At 37.7% G+C, this 23,699-nt stretch overlaps 1 protein-coding gene across 2 annotated transcripts in view; it reads right to left on the reverse strand.

Moving 5' to 3' along the window:
• The window catches only part of TTC28 (tetratricopeptide repeat domain 28), a 596,541-nt gene that overhangs the window by 421,415 nt on the left and 151,427 nt on the right, over positions 1-23,699 (reverse strand). The gene's annotated exons all lie outside the window — the stretch shown is intronic.

A 23,699-nucleotide genomic window follows, 5' to 3' on the forward strand; every position in this document is an offset into this window, starting at 1 on the left:
CTTTCTTTCCTTCTTTTTTGATGCTCAAAGTTAAAAATATATAAAAAAAAAAAAAAAAAAAGTATATGAATGGGTCATATAGTGGACACTCTGATTACAAATTAAGCAATAGCAATTAAGATCATAAAGAATTTTCTGTTTATTCTGAATGCACATATAAGACAAAAACTAACTTGCATGGAAGGTAATTCAGAAGATCCAACCCCCACAGAAACACTCTTTATCAATTATACCATCTAGGGCTTCCCTGGTGGCACACTGGTTGAGAGTCCGCCTGCCGATGCAGGGGACACGGGTTCGTGCCCCGGTCCGGGAAGATCCCACATGCCACGGAGCGGCTGGGCCCGTGAGCCACGGCCGCTGAGCCTGCGCGTCCGGAGCCTCTGCTCCGCAATGGGAGAGGCCACAGCTGTGAGAGGCCCACGTATTGCAAAAAAATAAATAAATAAATAAAAATGATACATTGCCAATCCTTCACACTCAATAAATCTGAAGTTCAGTGGACACTTTTAAAAAAAAAATTATACCATCTAACACAATTATTGGCAGTCTTCTGCACGTAGAATACGGTGCAAAGGATGACTTTCCATGTTAGTAGCTGGGGTTAGCTATATACTGTAAATTACAAAAGTTGAATAGCAAATAACTACCAAAATATACGAATACTATTTTAACCAAAATATACAAATACTATTTTAAATTATTTTCCTTTCTGATTTAGTATCTTAAAGGATTTTCATGTTCACATTTCCACTAGGTATTCCTCCCTCTTGCAACACTAATAATTCTAAACAAAAGAGCATCTCTTTGAAATGTTCTGTTTACTGGGGTGATGAATCTATCATCAAATCAACACTTTCGTGTATCATCCCACCTGCTGGGATGAGGAATCCAGTCTAGCAATATTACTGAAGTTTTGCTCAAATTTGCTTTGTTAAGAATGTTGGTGTTTCAAAGTGGCGGGGAGTGGGGGGAGTGGTGGTGGGATGAACTGGGAGATTGGGATTGACATATATACACTAATATGTATAAAATGGATAACTAATAAGAACCTGCTGTATAAATAAATAAAATAACGTTAAAAAAAAAAAAGAATGCTGGTGTTTCCAGACTTGGATTCAGATGTTCTGCTGCTAAAAAAGAAAGTGACACATACTGTATGATTCCATTTATATGAAATGTCAGAACCGGCAAAAAGTCGATTAGAGACAGAAAGTCGATTAGTGAGTGGTTGCCAGGGTCTGGGCAGTAGGAGAAAGGAAGAGTGGCTGCTAATGGGTACAGGGTTTCTTTGGCGAGAGATTAAAATGATTTGGAATTAGATAGTGGTTGCACAATTTAGTGAATAAATGAAAAACCACTGAATTGACACTTTAACAGGGTAAATTTTATATGTGAAAAATATCACAATAAAGCTGTTATTTTTTTAAAAGGTGATCAGCTTTCCCCAATTCACAGAAAAATTAAGTTAATACATAATTCTCTCTACTTAAAACTTTTTCTCTCATAAATTTTTAAATCTTTGGCATGAGCTATCACTCACCTTCTAGCACCAGACAACAAAAATTAAAAATTAGCAAACTAATGTCAGTATGAAAAGTTGAGAAAACAGATCAACAACATTCTTGGTTAAATGGGTTATTTTATTCATGGACATGTGCTGATGATATTAATTTATTTTAAGTATGTACCACAAAACCATTTTCTGTAATTATCATCTATAGAGCATTTGAAAGATATAATAAAATGTCAATATTTTATAGCATTCCACTAAGAATACCATAGCTCTATATGGTGTCTGGTTTAGACACATTAGAACCAATGAAACAGAACAAAGCTAGTAAGGCCAAATAAAGATGAAACTAATCTGTATTTTTTTTTTTTTTTTTTTTTGCGGTACGCGGGCCTCTCACTGTTGTGGCCTCTCCCGCTGCAGAGCAGAGGCTCCGGACGCGCAGGTTCAGCGGCCATGGCTCACGGGCCCAGCCGCTCTGCGGCATGTGGGATCTTCCTGGACCGGGGCACAAACCCATGTCCCCTGCATCAGCAGGTGGACTCTCAACCACTGCGCCACCAGGAAAGCCCTAATCTGTATCTTTATAACAACATATTCTAGCCTAATATGGTTCATCTATGACTACAAACTCTTAAAAAAGAAAAAAAAAACTGCACAAACCTTTCTCAACTGCCCCCAAAAAGTAGGTGGAAAGGTTGTTTCTTATAATTCTCAACAACTTTAGCACCACCATTTCAAACATAAAATTTTTAAATTTCAATCCTAAAACACAGTGACTATTCTGTGTCAGAATCAGTTCCAACTTAAGAAAAAGAAATCTTAAAAAAAACAAAAACAAAAACCTCTGCTTCCTGAAGCAGTCAGATCGTAATGACAAGTAACAGTCACAATTTTCATACCTGCTAAGTGTAATGCTATTTATTTTATTAAACCCTCATTTTTTCTGTATCTTAGTCAACTTACTTGGACTTTCTAGGTATAAAATATGTTTCCTGTAAGTATTTTTGTCTTAATTTTATATGAAACCCTGTTTAAACGTTTTACCTCAAAAAGCTTAGAGTACAACTCAAAATAATAATAAAATGCATTTAAATGGATAAAGAACCTGGGTCTGAGGATTGAGACACAGAAAGAGAGAGGAAGGATGAAAGGAAGGAAGAGAGGGAGGGAGGGAGGGAAGAAAGGTAACAAATTCATCCAGAAAGAAATACAAAACCTAGTAGAGTTTAGTTTGAAGGTAGTATGGACTTCATTCAAACTTATATCTAAAAACCACTCTGAAATGGGTGAGACAATTTGAAAAATTCCAGATGTGTCTAAGCCTGGTTTTCAATAACTTTCTCAATAATCTCCCCAAAAATAGAAGTTCTAATACAAACCAGGATTTGGTAAAGACAGAAACATCAAAAGATATGTTCCTAAACAAGAGGCTTAATCTTTTTTTAAAAGTCAGTTTCTGAAAGGTAGTATTGAAATATTTACCCTAATAATAAGTGTAGTCTTGTTTTACCAGATCATTAGCATATCATGCATTCCAGTAAAAAAGATCTCCTACCTGTAAGCGTGTGTCTGTGTGTGTGTGTCTGTGTGTGTGTGTGTGTGTGTGTGTGTGTGTTGTGTGTGTGTGTGTGCGCGCATGAGCTAGGAGTGGCTTGGGAGTTTTTATATTCCTACTCGGAAGACCTTATTCTTTTTTTTCTAATAGAAAGGCTAAAGAAGGTGAGTGGAACCTGACACAAACTGCCTTGCCCTCCAACCTTTCTCTCAAAGTGCCACCTGCTTCCCTCTTCCAGGTCAGGTCGGTCCACCCATACTCCAAGATCAGCTACTGCTTTTTGCAAAAAAAGTATATATTAGCAAGCTCTTTTTCTTGTTACTGCTGTTGTTCCATATTAACGAGGCAATTATCTTCTGTTCAATCTCCTAAACTGATGCCTTGGTACCTATTCCTTATCCAAGTTTTTTCTTCCTTGTCTCCAAATACCCAGAAACCTGAACCAAAGCCTGGCTCTTGCCCTCACAAACAACTTGATACCTGACTTATATACTATCTGACTCTGATCTTTTGTATGTATCTACTATTTTGGATTGTCCTCTGCTCTCAAATAGCCCAGACTTGGTTGTAACTATCAGTTTCAAGGCTGTCCTTTCAGGAAATGTTTCTTGTCCTGTGGAGGAAGTATAGGGAGGTGGAAGAATACGTTCATTGAGAAAAAGGGTTAAATACCAACAAATTTTATGTTACATATGTTTTACCACAATAAAAAAAATCGAAAATAAAACAAAACAAATAACAGAAGTGAACCTCAGAATATATAGGAAAAGAGTAGCTCTTTGATGAGACCCTAAAAGGAGATACAACTAGGATTATCAGGATAGAAGTTGAATAAATGAAAGAAGCCAGGTCAGAGTTGAAGTATGTTAACATGAAGGTTCTATTTTATTTATTTATTTTTTTGCGGTATGCGGGCCTCTCACTGTTGTGGCCTCTCCCGTTGCGCAGGTTCAGCGGCCATGGCCCAAGGGCCCAGCCACTCCGCGGCATGTGGGATCCTCCCGGACTGGGGCACGAACCCGTGTCCCCTGCATCGGCAGGTGGACTCTCAACCACTGCGCCACCAGGAAAGCCCAACATGAAGGTTTTAGGATTAGGATGTTTGAGTCCAGAGATAAAGTCATGGGTAAAGGTTGATTATGGTGAGATACTTTTTTGTTTAACTAGTTGTAGTTATAAAGTTAAAATATATTATGGTAAAATGTGAACAGATAGAAGAGTATAAAATAAAAATTTTAACTCGTCCTCCCCATCCCTGAACTCTTGTATGCATATACAAACATTTTTTCCAACTCACATGAGATAATACTTTACATATGGACCTACAGCTTGCTTTTCCACCCAAAAGAATATCTATGACATCTCATGAGCTACCTCCACTAATTTAAAATAGCTACAATTAGGGACTTCCCTGGCGGTCCAGTGGTTAAGGCTCTGTGCTTCCAATGCAGGGGGTGCAGGTTCAATCCCTGGTCAGGGAACAAAGATCCCACATACCATGTGGCATGGCCAAAAAAATAAATAAAATGGCTACATCATATTCAAAATACAATAATTTAATTGACCCATTGGTAGGATATGTTTATCTATGGTCTGCCTTTCCAGGAGTATCTGGCACACTACCGTGCTTGTTCTTCATTGTGGCCTCCTTGCCTATTGTCATTATTTCATTTTCTACAGTTACCTTCCAACTGCCTAAAACTTTGTTAAAGATAGGATCTCTATCATTTCAACTTTATACCTCCAGTACCTGTAATGGTGCCTAGTACACAGTAATATTAAATACTTACTTTGTTGAATGAATGAATGAATGACCATTGACTTATCCAAAGAAAAATGGCTGGGCTTCCCTGGTGGCGCAGTGGTTGAGAGTCCGTCTGCCGATGCAGGGGACATGGGTTCGTGCCCCGGTCCGGGAGGATCCCACATGCCACGGAGCGGCTGGGCCCGTGAGCCATGGCCACTGAGCCTGCGCGTCCAGGGCCTGTGCTCCGCAGCGGGAGAGGCCACAACAGTGAGAGGCCCGTGTACCACAAAAAAAAAAAAAAAAAGTCTCCCAACTCTTGGCATGAAGAATATCAACTAGAAAAATATAAAGCTTAAACTTCCATTGTTTGGCATGGCAAAGATGCAAGAACTTCCAAAATTAGGTATCAGAGAAGGTGGCTTGGGATATCTTGCCAAGATATCTTAGGTATCTTGGGATACCCTACCCAAGAGGACTGCCTGGAGGCGAGGGGATTCCGGTAGCAGGAGGCTTTAGATTATATCTCTAGAGATAGACATTGAGAGAGGTTGGAAGAGACAGAACTGGAACTTAGTCTCTCATATTAAGATACTGCGATGGAGAAGTTCCTAAAGTGTCCTTCAAAATACTCATACATGTGCTTCCATAAGAGAACTAGCATTTGTACACCTGCCAATGGTGACCAGAGAAACTGCAACAATCAACAGTGAGTGAGCTACAAGTGCACCAGTAAAGTGAGAGACATTAAACTCTTTCCATTTCCTTCCTTCTAATACACTGGAAGAGCTAGATATCCAGAAGAGATGGGGAAAAAAATTTCATGATGGGCCACTGGCTCTGGAGAAAGGGGAAGGGAAGAACTTTAAACTGGAAATACTACTGGAGTTTTAAATTGAAATTTTTTAAATACCCCAAAGTACACAGAAAGTTATGGAACTGGGAATCTGCCCAGAAAGGGGGATTTGACAGGACGTGGATGAAGGAAGTGATTATAGGAAAATAAAGCCATGTCATGGTTGTAGCCCGATAAGCCAGATGCTAATTTACCATATCAGCACCTTTATTTTCCTGATTATGTGCATATCTTTCATAATCTGTTGATGATGCTTACCTTTCAATTTTCTTTAGGAAAGATTTTTCCTATCTATGAAAAAAGACTAAATTTGTGTATGATAAGATTTTATTGGTCTTCATTTGCTCACTTCAAAAGGGAAAAAAATCCTCAGGCTTGTATACTCCTTAGAACAAAATTTAAGATGAAACATCCTCTTTCTCTTTCAGTATCAGGACTTATTCTTTATCTCTACTTTTTCTACTATCTCTAAGTTCCTCCTGTTATCACTTCATATTCAACACTGGAAGAGATGATACTTACCTGGTGATCCCTCCCAGGATTTTTACATCTACGTAACTGAACTACAGCATTCTTCACTGCTTTAATATCCTCTTCCAGAACAGAACGAAGCAATACCACTTGGAAGCCATTTATATTAAGCCAAATTTCAACTCACAAAAGAATTTGAAATGACCTGATATTGTAGTATTTTATAGACTTCACACCAGATGCTTTCCATTTTATAGACTCCCCCAAATTTCTTACTGTTACTCTGTGCCTCTGTGTCCAATGATCATATATTATCAGCAGAACCATAAAACATCATAGATTTACATTTCTGGTTACTCACTTAGGTTTACAAACTTTGGTTTCTCTCATTTGGGAGAAAAATTTTTCTTCAGCTGTCTTACTGAAACACAATCATTAGGGTGAACTCTACATGTAGGAAAATTACAGGAATACAACAGATAAATAATGAGAAGAAAACCAGAAGCTAACTTTTAATTTTCAAAAATATATATCTAAATTCTAGAAATGGTCAATTATCCAAGTTTATAATAGGCACAAAATAAGTGTTCTCTTGGGATGATTATGTTAGCCAGGGTTAGATTTAGCTCCAGGTAGTAGATAACTCAAAATAACAGTGGCTTACCTAAGAGAGAAGTTTAATCTTCTCCTATATAAACAAAGTCCAGAGATCAGAAGTTCAAGGCTGATATATTATGTCCACTATCATCAAGAATCCATTCCCCTATCTTGCCTCCCCCAATCTTTAATACATGGCTTTCACTACAGTTCAAATAGCTGCTTAAGCACCAGCCATCATATCTACATCCCAGCCATCAGGAAGGAGAAAGCAAGAAAAGCACATCTCTCCCTATAAAGATTTCCTAGCAATTGTACTAGACACTTCTGATTACATCCCACTGGCCAGAATTTAGTTTCATGAATACACACTAGCTATGAGGTTGAGTAGTCTTTATTCTGGGTGGCCAAAGGTCCAGTTAATAACGGCAGAGTTTATTCCATTTAATAACGGAAAAAAAAAAAAAAAGGAAGTGAATACTGGGGAAGAGCTAGCAATTTCTGCCTCAGTGATGATCACATTTTGTTGTTTCCGAGCACCAGGACTTAAGACCTCAGGCAAGTCAATTTCATTTTCTCAATCAAAAGTGTCCCAACGGGCTTCCCTGGTGGCGCAGTGGTTGAGAGTCCGCCTGCCAGTGCAGGGGACATGGGTTCGTGCCCTGGTCCAGGAAGATCCCACATGCCGCGGAAAGGCTGGGCCCGTGAGCCATGGCCGCTGAGCCTGCGCGTCCGGAGCCTGTGCTCCGCAGCGGGAGAGGCCACAACAGTGAGAGGCCCGCGTACCACAAAAAAAAAAAAAAAAAAAAAGTCTCCCAACTCTTGGCATGAAGAATATCAACTAGAAAAATATAAAGCATACAAACTTTCAGTTATAATATGAGTAAGTTCTGGGATCTAATGTACATCATGGTGATTATAGTTAATAATACTGTATTATATAATTGAAGGTTGCTAAGAGAGTAAATCTTAAATGTTCTCATCACAAGAAAAAAGAACGGTAATCATGTGACCTATGGTGGTAATCATTTTGCAGTATATGTGTTTACACAATGTTATATGTCAATTATACCTCAATAAAGCTGGGGGGAAAAAAGAAATAAAAATACCAGAATGTACAGGGTTATATTGAGAATGCCAAGAGATTCTTAACTTAGACACAGCAGTAAATTTCCCAAGGACTTTAAATAGCATTTGAGCAATGGAAGGAAATAAAACAATGCTGATTTGATGCTCTCTGTTTTTTCTTTCCCCTTGAGATCTTTCCGCCATGTTGCAGGTACAGACATCAAAAAATTCCACTGTAAAGCATCAATGGTATATAAAAGATGGCACACCAAACAAAAGTAAAAAATCTAAAGAAATCATACAGAGTACCAAGAATGTGAAATGTGATTTGGCACTAAGACTAGCAAAGAGCAGCACAGTGTGTGATTAATCCTGCATGGCCACATTTACATCTCTAATTTGCTCATATAAATGCATTAAGCCAGATGGTTTTAGAGACTAGCACTCTGCATATACTCGTGGGTCAGCACCCACATCTTCTGTACTTTACAGGTGCCCAGGCTTTGGCAGGACCCACCCCTCACCCTTCATTAGTTTCCTAGCATAACTCCTTTATGCTTATTTTTCCCCACTTCCCATAATCAGCATTCTCACATCCAATGTCCACCTATGCCAGCATCTGCTGTAACCTTGCTAAGTAACATATTAGGAGGATGTGAAGAGGCAACTATTACTTTAACTTAGAACACATTAGGAAGACAATTTTGAAAATGGGCATTTTATTCTGTTTCTGAAAAATTAACACCCCCTACCAAAAATGAGAGTTACATATTTTACTAGTATAAATCCTATTCCATCTTTTAAAGAAAAATCCACACTAATATCTGATATTGTCAAAAATTCAATAAAAATGATAAAACCAAGGCTTTTATTTGTTAAATTCTAGTACTGATTTTCAAGTATTATAATAACTCTATACTTATTGATCTGTTGGCATCTAGTTCCAACCAGACACATCATGTGAGCCTATTCAGTAAAGCAGCTGTGGTAGCAATTTGTTTCTAGACTAACAATATACTGTTGAATATGGTCATTTTCTTATACCTCAAGTGCCAGCAATTAATGGATCCTCAATTAGTTTTCAGTATGGAACTGTCGTGTTAGGAACTATACATGACAAGCGGATATAAAATAAAGATGCGCCTTAAGCATTCACAAGCTTAGAATTTTCGTTATATCCCAAAATGAAAGAAATCTGAAAGAGCTCAGAAAAGACCTGTTTATTTTAAAGAAATAAGGTACAAAGTAAGAATGTTAGGAAAATATGATGGTGTGTCCAAAAGGAAAATATCCTCAAAGATGTGAGTATGATCGGAGGGTGGGGCAGGGTGGGGGGCAACAGACATAATCCTCTCAGAGAAGAAGCTGAATCCCCATGGCAAATCTGCAGCTGCTCTACAAATGGTGGGAGCAGTTAAGGGGAGTATCTTCAGGTTCACAATGAAACAAGGAGAGGCCCAGGGTGCAATCTCAAGACCCACAGGATCTACCTATTTGAGTAATGGGAAAAGCTATTTGAAATCAGCAATCTCACAGAAATATAAATAGTAAAGACACACAACTATCTAAATCTCTGTCTGTGGGTCCTATCTCTCCTCCAACTTTGGATTATCATTTCTTTCTTCCTCTACCTCTTTTATACATATAAGAGTTTACCTCTTATGCTATGTTGAGGGTCACAATTGCAGGATTGTCTCTCATTTGGTTTTGAGAGCAAAGGGATAAAACTCACTAAGAAATCTATTATTTCTTGTTAGAATTCATCCTTCTTGGTACAAAGCACTCCAATTATGATTTTCAAGAACATGCAATTATTCTGTCTTTAGTTATAACTAAATTAACAACCTCAGTTTAGGTACCCTACTTATCCTTCTTTCTCTGAGAACTGCACCTTATCAATAGGATTGAGAGTCTGAAGCTGTGTTTGTTCTGCACCCTCTGGCCATAGGAAGCTGGACCAGTGTTGGACATCTGACCAAGTTAGGGCTTCAAACTACCTTGTAGGAATCTGGAATCAATACTCAATTCTACTACCTACTATCCTATTAGTCTGGACGATTCTCCTGTGAACTCAGGACCTAAGGCTGCCATTGTGGGTTACATATGCTTGGTATCTGGCAGGCCAAAACAGAGAAAGGTGGTCTTCAGAAAAAACAGAGCAGCATGAACAGCTGCAGATAGAGCAGGAGTGATTAGAGACTGGTAAACTAAATAATAGCTCCCAAAGATATCCAGGGCCTAATCCATGGAACTTGTGAAAATTATGTTATATGGCAAAAAGCACTTTGCAGATGTGATCAAGTTAAGGATCTTGAGCGGGAGAGAGTACCCTGGTTTATCCAGGTAGGCCCTAAATATAATTACAAGTGCCCTTATAAGACAGAGGCAGAGGGAGATTTTTCTACAGAAGAAGAAGGCCATGTGACAACTGAAGAAAGATGTCATGCTGTTTTGAAGATGGAGGAAAGGGATGTGAGCCAGGAATACAAGAAATATAGCTCTAGGGCTTCCCTGGTGGCATGGTGGTTGAGAGTCCGCCTGCTGATGCAGGAGACGCAGGTTCGTGCTGCAGTCTGGGAGGATCCCACATGCCGCGGAGCGGCTGCACCCGTGGGCCATGGCTGCTGGGCCTGCGCGTCTGGAGCCTGTGCTCCGCAACGGGAGAGGCCACAACAGTGAGAGGCCCGCGCACCGCAAAAAAAAAAAAAAAAAAAAAGCAATATAGCTCTAGAAGATGGAAAAGGCAAGGAAACAGATTCTCCCCTAAGCCTCCAGAGGGAACACGGCCCTGACAACACCTTGATTTGAGCCCAGTGAAAGTGTTTTTGGACTTCTGAGCCTCCACACTTTTTTTTTTTTTAGTTTGGGTATAGTTGTTTACAATGTTGTGTTAGTTTCTACTGTACAGTGAAGTGAAGTAGCATTCCCTGTGCTATACAGCAGGTTCTTTTTTTTTTTTTTTTTTTTTTTTTTTTTGCTGTAGGCGGGCCTCTCACTGTTGTGGAGCACAGGCTCCGGATGCGCAAGCTCAGCGGCATGGCTCACGGGCCCAGCCTCTCCGCGGCATGTGGGATCTTCCCGGACTGGGGCACGAACCCGTGTCCCCTGCATCAGCAGGCGGACTCTCAACCACTGCACCACCAGGGAAGCCCTACAGCAGGTTCTTATTAGTTATCTATTTTATACATATTAGTGTATATATGTAAATCCCAATCTCCCAATTCATCCCACCCCCTCTTTCCCCCCTTGTTGTCCATATGTTTGTTCTCTACATCTGTGTCTCTATTTCTCCTTGCAAACTGGTTCATCTGTACCATTTTTCTAGATTCCACAAATATGCGTTAATATATGATATTTGTTTTCCTCTTTCTGACTTACTTCACTCTGTATGACAGTCTCTAGGTCCATCTACGTCTCTACAAATGACCCAATTTCGTTCCTTTTTATGGCTGAGTAATATTCCATTGTATATATGTACCACATCTTCTTTATCCATTCGTCTGTCGATGGGCATTTAGGTTGCTTCCATGACCTGGTTATTGTAAATAGTGCTGCAATGAACACTGGGGTGCATGTATCTTTCTGAATTATGGTTTTCTCTGGGTATCTGCCCAGTAGTGGGATCGCTGGGTCATATGGTAGTTCTATTTTTAGTTTTTTAAGGAACCTCCATACTTTTCTCCATAGTGGCCGTATCATTTTACATTCCCACCAACAGTGCAAGAGGGTTCCCTTTGAGCTCCCACACTCTTAAGAGAATAAATTTATTGCTTAAGCCACTAAGTGTGTGGTAATTTGTTACAGCAGCCACAGGAAATTAATACAGAGACCATGTGGCCCTAGACAGAGAGTCTGGGAAAATGGATGCCTGAGTTCTAACTGCTTCCTATTTTATTCCTTCAAGTGGCCTAGCTGGCACATCTTGCCATTAGGTTCCACAAAACACCAGTGTTCCACTACAATGAAACCAGTGTTTCACTACAATGAAACAACATTTTGCTAAAGCCAACCAGAGGCTTAGTTAAGATGTAAAGAGGGCCAATAAAGTATAAGGAGCTATGCAGTATAATTTGAAAAGAACCATAATGCATGGTTTCCAGATAAAAATGTATTTGCCACAAGGTGGAAAACAGCGTCCCAAATCTCCACCCCAGTAGTCACTCTTGTAGCTCTATCTCCAAAAGGCCTTGCTTTAAAATGAAACTCTCTTTTTACCTGAAAGTGGAATTCCCCAATATAATTGCATCAACGGAACACATCAACATGGATTTGTCAACAAAATAATGTAACGAAGTTTATATTTGGCCGTAAAGAAATAGGACAAAGAAAAGTTACGTTTGCAAGAAGGAACTTGTAAGAGGCTGGAAAATAAAACAGCATCTAAAAAGGCAAAATTTAGTAAGGTGGCTGTGATACAATAAGAAATATTTATTTGGTCTTTGTCTTTGGTCCCTGGCACAAAGTGCCTAAAACCCTTGGTATCTCTGCAGTGGTGAGAGTGTCTTTGGGAGGCAAAAATTCTACCAATGAACCTGCAATGCCTCCCAAAGAGTGTCTTTTGTATGCTAATGAGATGACTGTTCGCTGGGCCCTGGTCTTCAGAAAGACCAAGGTGTGATTAGAGGGTTAGAACTTTCAGCCCCACCCTCTGACCTCTAGGGAGGGGAAAAGCACTGGAGGTTGAGTTAATCACGAGGGGCAGATGATTTAATCAATCATGCCTACATAATGAAACCTCCATAAAAACCCTAAATGGTAAGCTTCTGAGAGCTTCTGGGTTGGTGAATACACTGAGGTACTGTAAGGGTGGCACACCCAGAGAGTGCCCCTGGGAAGCACTGTGCCTCTCCCACCATATCTTGCCCAAGTTGTGTGAGCTTTATAGCAAATTATCAAACTTGAGGAAGGGTCATGGAATCCCTTATTTATAGTCAGTTGGTCAGAAGTACAGGCGGCAAACCAGGACTTGCAAGTGGTGTCTGAGGTGACTTTTGTGAAACTGAGCCCTTAACCTTGTGGGGTCTACACTAACTCCAGGCAGTTAGTTCAGAAATGAAATGAATTGTTGGAGCCTCAGTTGGTGTCTGGATAATCAGAGAACTGGTTGTTGGTGTCGGAAAAGCTTACACACTAGCAATGACAAAGGTTTTAGCAAGTAGAGAACAGTGTAAGAGAAGTGGGTACCTAGAGAAGGTTAGACGCAAAGCCTGGAGACGATATGAGCAGATTTTCCCCACATTTCAGCCTAAGGCCTACAGATTTAGAAGATCAACAGAGAAACCAAAATGTGCTTCAAAAATGAAACCTATTTTAAAAGCTCAGTACAGAAATTATACTATCCCAACATGAATCACTACATTTCAGTAGAATGAGAGAAGCAGTTTTCCATTTTCAACAATGAGAAACAATCCTTTCATTTTTCAAAGCTTGGAAAGTTGTACTTCTGTGAATAATTATTAGTCTATCAGTCTGTTATTTACCTTTTTAATGGTATGTGTGAATAGCTCTTTCTCCTAAAAGTGTTATCTTTCCTTGCAGTACCTTTATGGGATAGGTCTTTGTAGTGCTGAAATTCCTAGTATTAAATCTTCAATTCACATGAAAAGAAAGATGTCATTAGAAACTGTTTGATTACTGATGCATAAAAACAAAATCCTAACATAACAGAAACCTAATCTAGGTTGAAATGCTACAGCTAAAAATCATGGGAAATAAAGATATACTTACCTAGAAAGGAGTCGCTGACAAAAGAAAAGACCTGGGGGAGAAAATACATGCTTAACATAAATTTGGAATATATTGTATCATTTAGTGAAGAAAAAGCAGAATTCCTGAACAACAGATAACTAACGTGCTCATTTATCTCTTGGAAACAACAGGTAGCATGGAAGGTCAGAACAGGGGAGCAATCACCCAAACAGGATTATTCATGAACTCTAAATGCTTGTCACTAATTACAAATTACCTAGTAATACTGTGAAATGATCAAATAGGTTAATACAGGATTTGAATTAATCTTCCTGGGTTTAAGATTTTCCTCTAATCCACTGAACCTTAGAAATCAGTGAAGTGTGATTTCTGTGTTCTGAGAAAGCACACCGGGAACATTAACATAATATTCCAATCTCTTGCCAGGCTAGTCTCAGATACAACTCTTTTGCTAGGGTAAAAACTTAATGCTTCGTGTTCTGATTTCTATTAGGATCTACCTTTTAAAGAAAGGTCCATTTGAAGTCAGAGAGCCTCTTTGAGCCTCTGGAGGGCAGTGACTGTGCTCAAAGCATCTTTGAGTCTTCAGTGCTTAATAATTGATATGTTTGATAAATGAATGACACAAGTTAATATCTAAAACCTTTCTTCAAAGATTCTGCTTTTCCTATATACATAATTAAAGCCCCAAATACAATACCATACTCTAACCAACTAAGAAACATTTATATCTATCATTCCTTTATTAATTTATATCAACATCATATCTACAATTCATGTTCCAATTCTCTACCCTGGATTATTTCCTTCCTGATGTCCCTATCACTCTTTTTTTTTTAGTGCAATGACATTTCTTAGGTTAAATGGTTACTATTCCCTTTATATAGAATAATGGTAAAGACTGACTTGTATAGTTTATTCTTTTATCAGTGGGGGTTATGAGCCTCAAGCAGTGAAGAAATAATTCTTACAGGGGATAGGAGGTCAAAAGAAGAGGATAGAAAAACTGCATTCTATTACTTATCTTGGGTGGTTGTTTCACAGGTGTTTGCTTGGTGATAAATTATACATCTTGTTTTGTACACTTTGTGTTTGTAGACTACCACATTTTAACGAAAAGAAAATGTGTGTGTGTGTATCCCCAAATATATAAAAAGAGAAACTGCAACCACGAAATAAGAACAGGTTACTTAAAAGACACACACACACTACAGAGGATCAAAAAGAACTCTTAGAAATTAAATATATAATAAAAATTAAGGACTCACTAGGACAGTAATATGATAAAACCTAGGAAAGTCTCTCCACAAGTATAATGAAAAGGAAAAAAATTTGAAAGCAGGAGAGAAAAGATAAGGGAAAAAATTACCAGTCCAGAAGTGCCAATATCTGCATAACAAACATTCCAGCAAAGGAGAGTAAAGAAAACAGGGGGAGGAAATCATCAAAGAAATGATTCAAGAAAATTACAAAGGATATTCATTTGGAGATTGTCAAAGCCCACCAAATACCCAATGCAATGGATGAAAATACACTCACATCAAGGCATCACATCAGAAATTTCAGAACACTCAATATCTTATAAGCTTTGAGAGAAAGGAAGATATTAAAGAGTCAAGAAGAAAGGATTTAGAATCAGAATGGCTTTAGACTTCTCAACAGAAACACCCTATTTAAGCTAGCTTAGGTGAGTGTCTAATCCCTGCAAAAGAATGGCAAAAGAGCCTTAGCTAAAACATTACTAATCTCATTGTGCTTGGGGAAAGCATAATCAAAAAATAAAAAGAGAAAGTGACCCATAATTATTCCTATAAACATAAAACATTTCTTTACATTATAATGAAATAAAAATGAAAAGGTGGGACTTCCCTGGTGGTCCAGTGGCTAAGACTCCGTGCTCCCAATGTAGGGGGTCCAGGTTCGATCCCTGATCAGGGAACCAGACCCCACATGCCACAACTAAGGGCGCATGCTGCAACTAAGACCCGGCACAGCCAAACAAATAAATAAAAATTTTTTTTAATGAAAAGGAATACAGGCTGAAAGTACTAAAATCAATTCACTTAATAAATGTCAAAAATATTCTTACTAAAAAATATATATATATATATTCTTACTATGGACTGAATTCATATATTGAAGTCCTAACTCCCAACGTTTCAGAATGTGACTGTATTTGGAGACAGAATCTTTAAAGAGGTAATTAAGGTAAAATGAGGTCATATGGGTAGGCCCTAATCCAATGACTAGTGTTCTTTTTTTTAATTAATTAATTTATTTATTTTTTGCCTGCGTTGGGTCTGCATTGCTGCATGCGGGCTTTCCCTAGCTGCAGTGACCAGTGCACAAGGTTTTCACTGCAGTGGCTTCTCCTGTTGCAGAGCATGGGCTCTAGGCACACAGGATTCAGTAGTTGCGGCTTGCGGGCTCTACAGCGCAGACTCAGTAGTTGTGGCACACGGGCTTAGTTGCTCCACGGCATGTGGGATCTTCCCGGACCAGGGCTCGAACCCACGTCCCCTGCATTGGCAGGTGGATTCTTAACCACTGCCACCAGGGAAGTCCATGACTAGTGTTCTTATAAGAGTAGATTAGAACACAGATACCAGATACCCACAGAGTAAAAGCCATGTGAAGATAGAAGGAGAAGACTGCCATTTACAAGACAAGGAGAGAGGTCTCAGAAGAAATCAATCCTACTGACACCTTGATCTTGGATTTCTACCTCCAGAACAGCGAGAAAATAAATTTCTGTTGTTTAAGCCATTCAGTCTATGATACTTTGTTATGGCAGCCCTAGCTAGCTAATACTCCTAATACTCTGCTAAAATAATTACTACTAGTTAAACATGGTGGATTAAACATAAGCATTTAGGTCTCCTCTCTCCTAAAATTCCACTAAAATGACATTAAAAGGATTTTATAAATGGCATAAACTCACAATGGAAATAAAAGATCAGAAGATGAGGCAAAAACAGCAAAGTTTTAAAAGCTAGAAAGCAGATGGACAAGTGGTAACTGACTGGAGAGAACCGAAACTTAAGCCACTGAGAAAAGCCAATTTATACTGCAGAATCTCTATCAGGCTCAGGAAGTAGCAGAACCATGTACCTCTGGAAGCTGAGATGAAGACAAGCTAGAAAGTGAAAGATAGGTTGAAAGTCTATTTAAGAAGCAGTTACATTTCCAGATGACTGTTCCTCTCTCTTCTGGCAGAAGCCTGGATAAAGGAAAACAGAGATCTCTGGGCTGAGAGATAACAGGCATGGTTGGAGGGTTCCATACTAAAAATATATGGCTGAATTATAGGCTTATATGTTTGGCTCTCAGAACACTGACAGGCAGTCAAACATAAATCCTCAGACAGAAAAATGGAAGAGCCAGTGCTGGAGAATCTGACTACACACAAGAAGGGGGAAAAAGACCCAAAGGAATTCTATCTAGTCAGATCACCATGTGATGAAAAGCACAGTCAGTCTCACCCTTGCTTTGAGAGCTTCCATTAAGTTTTATTGTACCTCAGGCTTAAATCTAAGCAGAAAAATAAGGATGGTACACATTTTTGAGAAAATCATCTCATATAAAAAGCAGACACCAAAACAAACAGAAAGTAACTTGGAGAAATTAAAGAATATGCACATAGATAAAATTTCCAAAAAGTTACCATTAATACCCTTAAAAATAATAAGAGAAAATATTGCTTGAATGAAACAAGAATAGGATGTACTAAAAAAAGAACATTCAGGAGAAAAAGGACATATATACCCACTACAACATGAACTGACCCTGAAAAGATTATGCTAAGTGAAAAATATGGGAAATAAAAATTCACATGTTATATGATTCCACTTACATGATAATGTCCAGAATAGGCAAATCCATAGAAGCAGAAAGCAGATTAGTGGTTGCCAGGGGCTGGGGAGTAAGGGGAATAGAGACTGACTCATGGGTAGGGGATTCTTTTGGAATAATGAAAATGTTCTGAAATTAGAAAGTGACAATGGTTGCACAACCTAGTGAGTAAACTAAAAACCACTGCATTATACATTTTTTTAAATGGTGGATTTTATGGTATGTGAATTATATCTCAATTTTTTAAAAACGAATTTTTGAAATTAAAAATATGATAACAGAAATGAAATACTCAATATAAGATTTGAAAGGTAAGGTAGAGGAGATGTCCTAGAAAGTACAGCAAAATGAAAAAATAATGAAATTAGGAGGGAAAAAAAAGTAAGAAAATTAAATGGCAGGCCCATGAGGTTTCAAAATCCCAGTAACAGAAATTCTAGGAAGAGAGAATAGAAAAAACTAGAAAGAGGTAAACTGTCAAACTATATGTCTGTAAGTTCTGTAAAAATTTACCTGAACACAGAGAATGAAAACAGATCCACATTAAGGCATTTTGTTGTAAAATCGCAGAATGCTGGGGATAAAGAAAAGATCTTACAAGCTTCTAAGGAGAGAGGGGAAAAAAAAAAAGCTTTCAAACAAAGAATCAGGAATCAGAATAGTACTGGACTTTGCAGTTGCAACAACTAGATAGCAAAGAATCAATGCCTTAAGAATTCTGAGGGAAAATAATTTCTAAACTAGAACTAAATTAATTGTGAGAGTAAAATATCTCTTGTGCTCTCTTTCTTAGGAAGGTACTGAAGAGCATTCTCTACCAAAATGAGAGAATAAACCAAAAAAGATGATGGGATCCAGGGAAAAGAAGATCCAAAAAGGTAAGAAGCAAATAGATTCCCCAAATGATGATAAACGGAAATCCTCTGACAACAGCTATGCAGCAGAGATAAAATAAGAAAGGGAGGAGAGAGCAGGAGACAGGGGCTTAAATTGCAAAGTAAAATACTATTTTGGGGGGTTAGCTCTTATACATGTGTAGAATCAGGCTTAGTTAATCAATCCATCAATAAAGGTTTATTCTTATTTATATTCCAAGTGATAACATAAATGCTGTAATTAAGGAGATGCCACTCAGACACTAAATGAATTAATAAATTATGAATTAATGCTATAAATGTATTTTAAATAAACTGTTTCCACATTTCTAAATGCCGATTTAATGGAAATTTGGACCTACACACTGAAGTATGAATGGGGAATCACTAACCCAAGAACCATAGTGTTCAGGATTGGTTGCCAAGCCTGTCTACTCCTGTCAAATACAGTATCCCCTTCCAAGTAAAAGGTATGAACTAGTTTTTTTCCTGCAATAGTTGGCAACAAATTCTGATTTGAATGAAATCAGTTCTTCCTTTGCCTCATTATAATCTATTCTTCTACACAAAAACCAGAGTACTTGTTTAATTTGTATGATCACTTAAATGTTTGATATACCAACAGCTATATTTTAGTTATAAAGCAATCCAAGACCAGAACATTGCCAATAATTTGCACCTACCTCCACCATTCCATCTACCTCCGTCCACCTCCCTCCTGCCTGAGGAAATATCTTACTGCTGTATTTATCATTTCCTTGCCTTTTTTGACACAGTTTTATCACATCATGCCTGAACAAAATATTATTTAGTTTTGCTTGTTTATTAACTTTACCAATGATGCATATAATTGTAGTTCATTCATTTTCCCTAATGTATAATACTGTAATGTGTGACTATGCACAATTTATCCTTTATCCTGTCAATGGACACTTGGGTAGTTTCCTGTCTCTCTGCTATTGTAAACAGTGTTACTCACAAAATTCTAATGCACAGCTCCTAGTACACTTGTATAAGAGTTTCTCTACCTAGGAGCTGTAGAGTATAAAGTTTAAACTTTCAAAATATTGCCAAATGGTTTTAAAAATCAGTTATACCAGTTAATATTCCCACTAGCAAGTTATAACAGTTCCTCATGATAATCATCCCCTGCAAAACTGTGTTAAATGGCACTTCTATAAATCTAGTAGGTGAACATAGTATCTCACTGTGGTCTTAATTTGCATTTCCTTGATTGTAATGAGGTGGTACAATGTTGAAAAGCAGTTTGACAGTTTCTTTTAAAATTGAAATATACTAAACCATATGATTCAGCAATTCCACTTTTAAGTATTTGTTCAAGAAAAATGAAAACATGTTCACAAAAAGACTTGTTTGTATACAAATGTTCATAGCAACTTTATTCATAATAATCAGAAAGCTGGAAACAACCCAAATGTCCATCAACTGGTAAATAAATAAACTGTGGTATAGTCAAACCATTACATATCACATAGCAATAAAAATAAATGAATTTGCTAATGCTTGAAACAACATAGATGATTGCACAGTACAGACATTACGCTGACTGAAAGGAGACAGATACAAATACAGATATGATATTAGTATGATTCCATTGATATGAAGTTCTGGAACAGGTACAACTAATCTATGATACTAGAAATCAGATCAGTGGTCGCTAGAATGGAAAAGAGATCGACAGCAAAGCTGCAAGAGGGCACTTGTTGCAGTAATGGAAATGTTTGATACCTTGATTGGGGTAGTGGTTATATGAGTGTACACATTTGTCAAAACTCATCTGTGTATTTTACTGCATGTAAATGTACCTTGGACTTACCAAAAACAAAATAAAACATAAATCGATCATGTCATTCCCCAGCTCCAAACCCAACATGGCTGCCCAAGACACTGAATGAATTAGCCTATACCCTCCAAACCTTGCCTATCATTCAATCCCTCATTACTACATTCCAGTCACATTGGCCTTCTCAATATTTATTAGAAATTCCCAAATTTCTTTAAAAAAATAAAATACAAGGTAAAAAAGTAAAGGAAGAAGAATCTAGAAACAGTAATAATCATAATGTGTGAACTTTATTTGGATTCTAATTCAAACAAAATGCAAGAGAAAATCATTTACAGCATTTGCGTTAGATTGATTGCATCAATAAACTCGATGAATGGCTTTCCTGAATTCACTCCACTTTGTCCTGAATCTTTGTAGTCCCCTCCCACTCTGACTTGCTTTGACCAATGGAATGGTAGCAAAGGTGAGGCAAGCAGAAGCTTGAAAAGCACTCACTCATTCTCACCTGCTCTCTTGCACAATTGGGGTTTGCTCTTACTTCTCTGCTTTCACCATGAAAACATGCCCAAGATTGCTTACTGGAGGAAAAAACATGTGGAGCAGAATCAAGATGGTCCAGTCCAGGCCCTAAATATGTGAAAAAGCCCAACCAAGATCAACAAAATCAACTACATCACCCACAGCTAACCACAGGTACATGAGTGAGTCCCTCCACGCCCAGCTTAGCACAACAGAAACACCCAGCTGTTCCACAGACTCCATGTTTGCTCTTGTAACTTCTGAGGTTTTGTGGTTGTTTGGAATACTGCATAATTGTGACAAGAGAAAACTGATAAAGCATGTTCAGACAACTGGAAGTTCAACACTGACTAGGTATTTGATGATATTAAGGAACCACTGTTAATTTTTTTCTAGTTATGATAATAATATTCTGGCCATATTGTTTAAAAGAGTCCTTATATTTTATACACACACTGAAATATTCTTAGATAAAATAATATGTCAAAATAATATGAAGGTGAGGTGGGATGGGAAGGCCTATCTTGCTCAGTTCTGATTTCCCAGCCACTAGAACACAGCTGGCTCACTGTAGGTGCTTAAAGAAAGAAATCAAACCACAGCTGACTGAACCAAGTTTCAAATGCACAAGTTAAGGCAATGAATATAGACTAAGTACAAGGGAGAAGAAACACCTCTCAGATATCCTCACAGAACTACAACCAAAAGGGGTACTCAATGCAGAGTGGCAAGCTGACCCAATCAAACTGTCTGTCCTGAAAATACACGAACGGTATAGTCAGAATGAGGAGAGCCACTTTGGCTTAGGTTGTTAACTACTAGCAGGCTGGTTTCTCCATAACAACCCTTGCATTTCCACTGTTTGCATCAGGTGTGAGTACAACCCCATTACAGTAACTTTCAGTGGTATGCACATATATCCTCAAAATAAATTCTCATTCAAAAGGTAATAAGTATTTTTCTTTGGGACCATAAAGACTTATCTAATCACAAGACAATGAAAAATCTGACCTTAATATGATCTTACACTAGTCACTGCTGTTGCACCTAAGACAATTTCTATTCTAGTGGGCTGCTCTGATTTACCCATTTGGAATAAAACCTCTAATGACTTAAGTATTAGAGCTGATTAATCATAATTAAATAAACATTTTCAAAGGACAATAGGTAACAGATGATAATCAGAACCTCAAAGCTTAAAATGAGAAGTGTATAAATTCTCAGACACCAACCACAAAATAATCATCTTTGTTCTCTCTCCCCATTCTCCCCACCCCTACATCCAACACCCCAGTCTCTTCATCTTTGCCATTCTGCCATCCATTCTCAATTTATCTCTTTCATTCCCTTTCTTTTTTCCTCCACACCCATTTCAATCCCTTTCTTATCCCCTCTTTCTTCCCTTCCCCTCCAAGCTTCCATTAAAATGAACTCATTCACATTTTTAAAATATTTATTAAATAATATATAAGAAATGAAAAATAAAACTATAAAAAGATATCATTTTTACCTATCAGACTGAGCATCTCCTTCCTGAGGGAGAGAAAAAGGCAAACATCAAGCTCACATTACAGAAGATGAGGCAAAGCCAAATGGGGGTTATCAATATGCAGATTTTACAAGTCTCCAGATGTGAATTGTCAGTCACAATGATTACCACAGCAATCTCACAAAAGCTATATATGAGAAACAAGAGTGCTGCTATAAGCATTCATTCTAAAAGCATTTGTTTAATGAGTTGGGGAAATTTTTGCAAACATATCCAACAATTTTCTTTCTCTTGTTTTTCAGATACTTGTCTCTCTTGTAACTAAACTATACATAGATCCTAAAGTTTTATGCCAGCAATCTTGCCATAAAACTAGTTTTACACTTGTGACCTCACCATCAACTTTCTGGCAATAATATCAGGTCACAGACTCTACAGAAAGACAGAAATATACACTCAGTAGGAATCTTGATATGTTCAGAAAATTAATTAGTATTTGGCATGCCGTTTAAAAAGCCTTTCATTCTGGTTCTGTCAAAAGCAGTCTGGCACATTTCTCTACAATACTAACAATCTGATGATTGGTAAACCAATGTTTTATTTAGGTCCTTTCTACAGTTCTTCAGTGTTGCATTTGCATACATACGTAAGAGCCAAGTCAAAAGCTGAGGTTCTAGATGAGGAAAGGGCATTTCATTTATAGATTAGCATCCTTTAATGCTTTTTTATGCTTTTAAGACTGTTTCCTATCGAATCAGACAACAGTAAGAAAGCAAACCAAGAACAAGAAAGTGCAGTCAAGTGTTCACAGCTGCAAAAAAGAGAAGTTACCTTGCAAATTTTCTTATTGTATTTTCAAAATCACTAATTTAAAAGAATAATCACCCCTGACCACATGTCAGATCCTATTTTTTTAAGGGATTTACATACCAAAGAGATAGGTTGATCATCCTCATTCTATAAATGGATAAAATGAGTATTATTAAGGTTAAATGGTTTCTCCAAGGTCACACAGTCGGCAAATAGCAGAGGAGGGATGCACGTTCAGGTCTGATTCTAAAATCCTATACCCTTAACCACTATGCTACTCTTATTTTATTCTTTGTTATATATTGCATTACATCTGTAAAATTTACTCAACATAAAAATCTAGCTATATCAAGACACGTACTTTTGAAAGAATGAAATGTTTCTAATTTTATTTCTGTCACTTATATGACAGGTGACATGCACAGAAATTTTGGTTGTTCATTATTAATTTCCATAGAAATGCAGTTATAATCTACATTTAATAATAATCCTGGGCTTATTGCTAGGATAGTCCCCCATTTTGAGAGATGCCTATAATAGAGAAACTATTGCTAATAATTAAACATGGAAATACGAAACAAAAAAGAGAACACAAGTAAATTAAGAAAAAACAGCACTTTATGATTATAGAACATACATAAAAGGCTATACTTTAGTATGGAAAACACCAAGTCTGGACACTTGGTTATAATTTACAATAATCCAAATTAATCTAGATTCTGATTAGCAAAATGCAGACATGTACATGTGACAATCATTGTGGAGCCCAACAAAGCTACAGAATGAAACCAGGTGAAAAGATGTGAATAGGAAATTTGTTCTATTTTGAAG

Source organism: Tursiops truncatus, chromosome 13 (genome assembly GCF_011762595.2).
Source record: "Tursiops truncatus isolate mTurTru1 chromosome 13, mTurTru1.mat.Y, whole genome shotgun sequence".
NCBI classification, from domain to species: Eukaryota; Metazoa; Chordata; class Mammalia; order Artiodactyla; family Delphinidae; genus Tursiops; species Tursiops truncatus.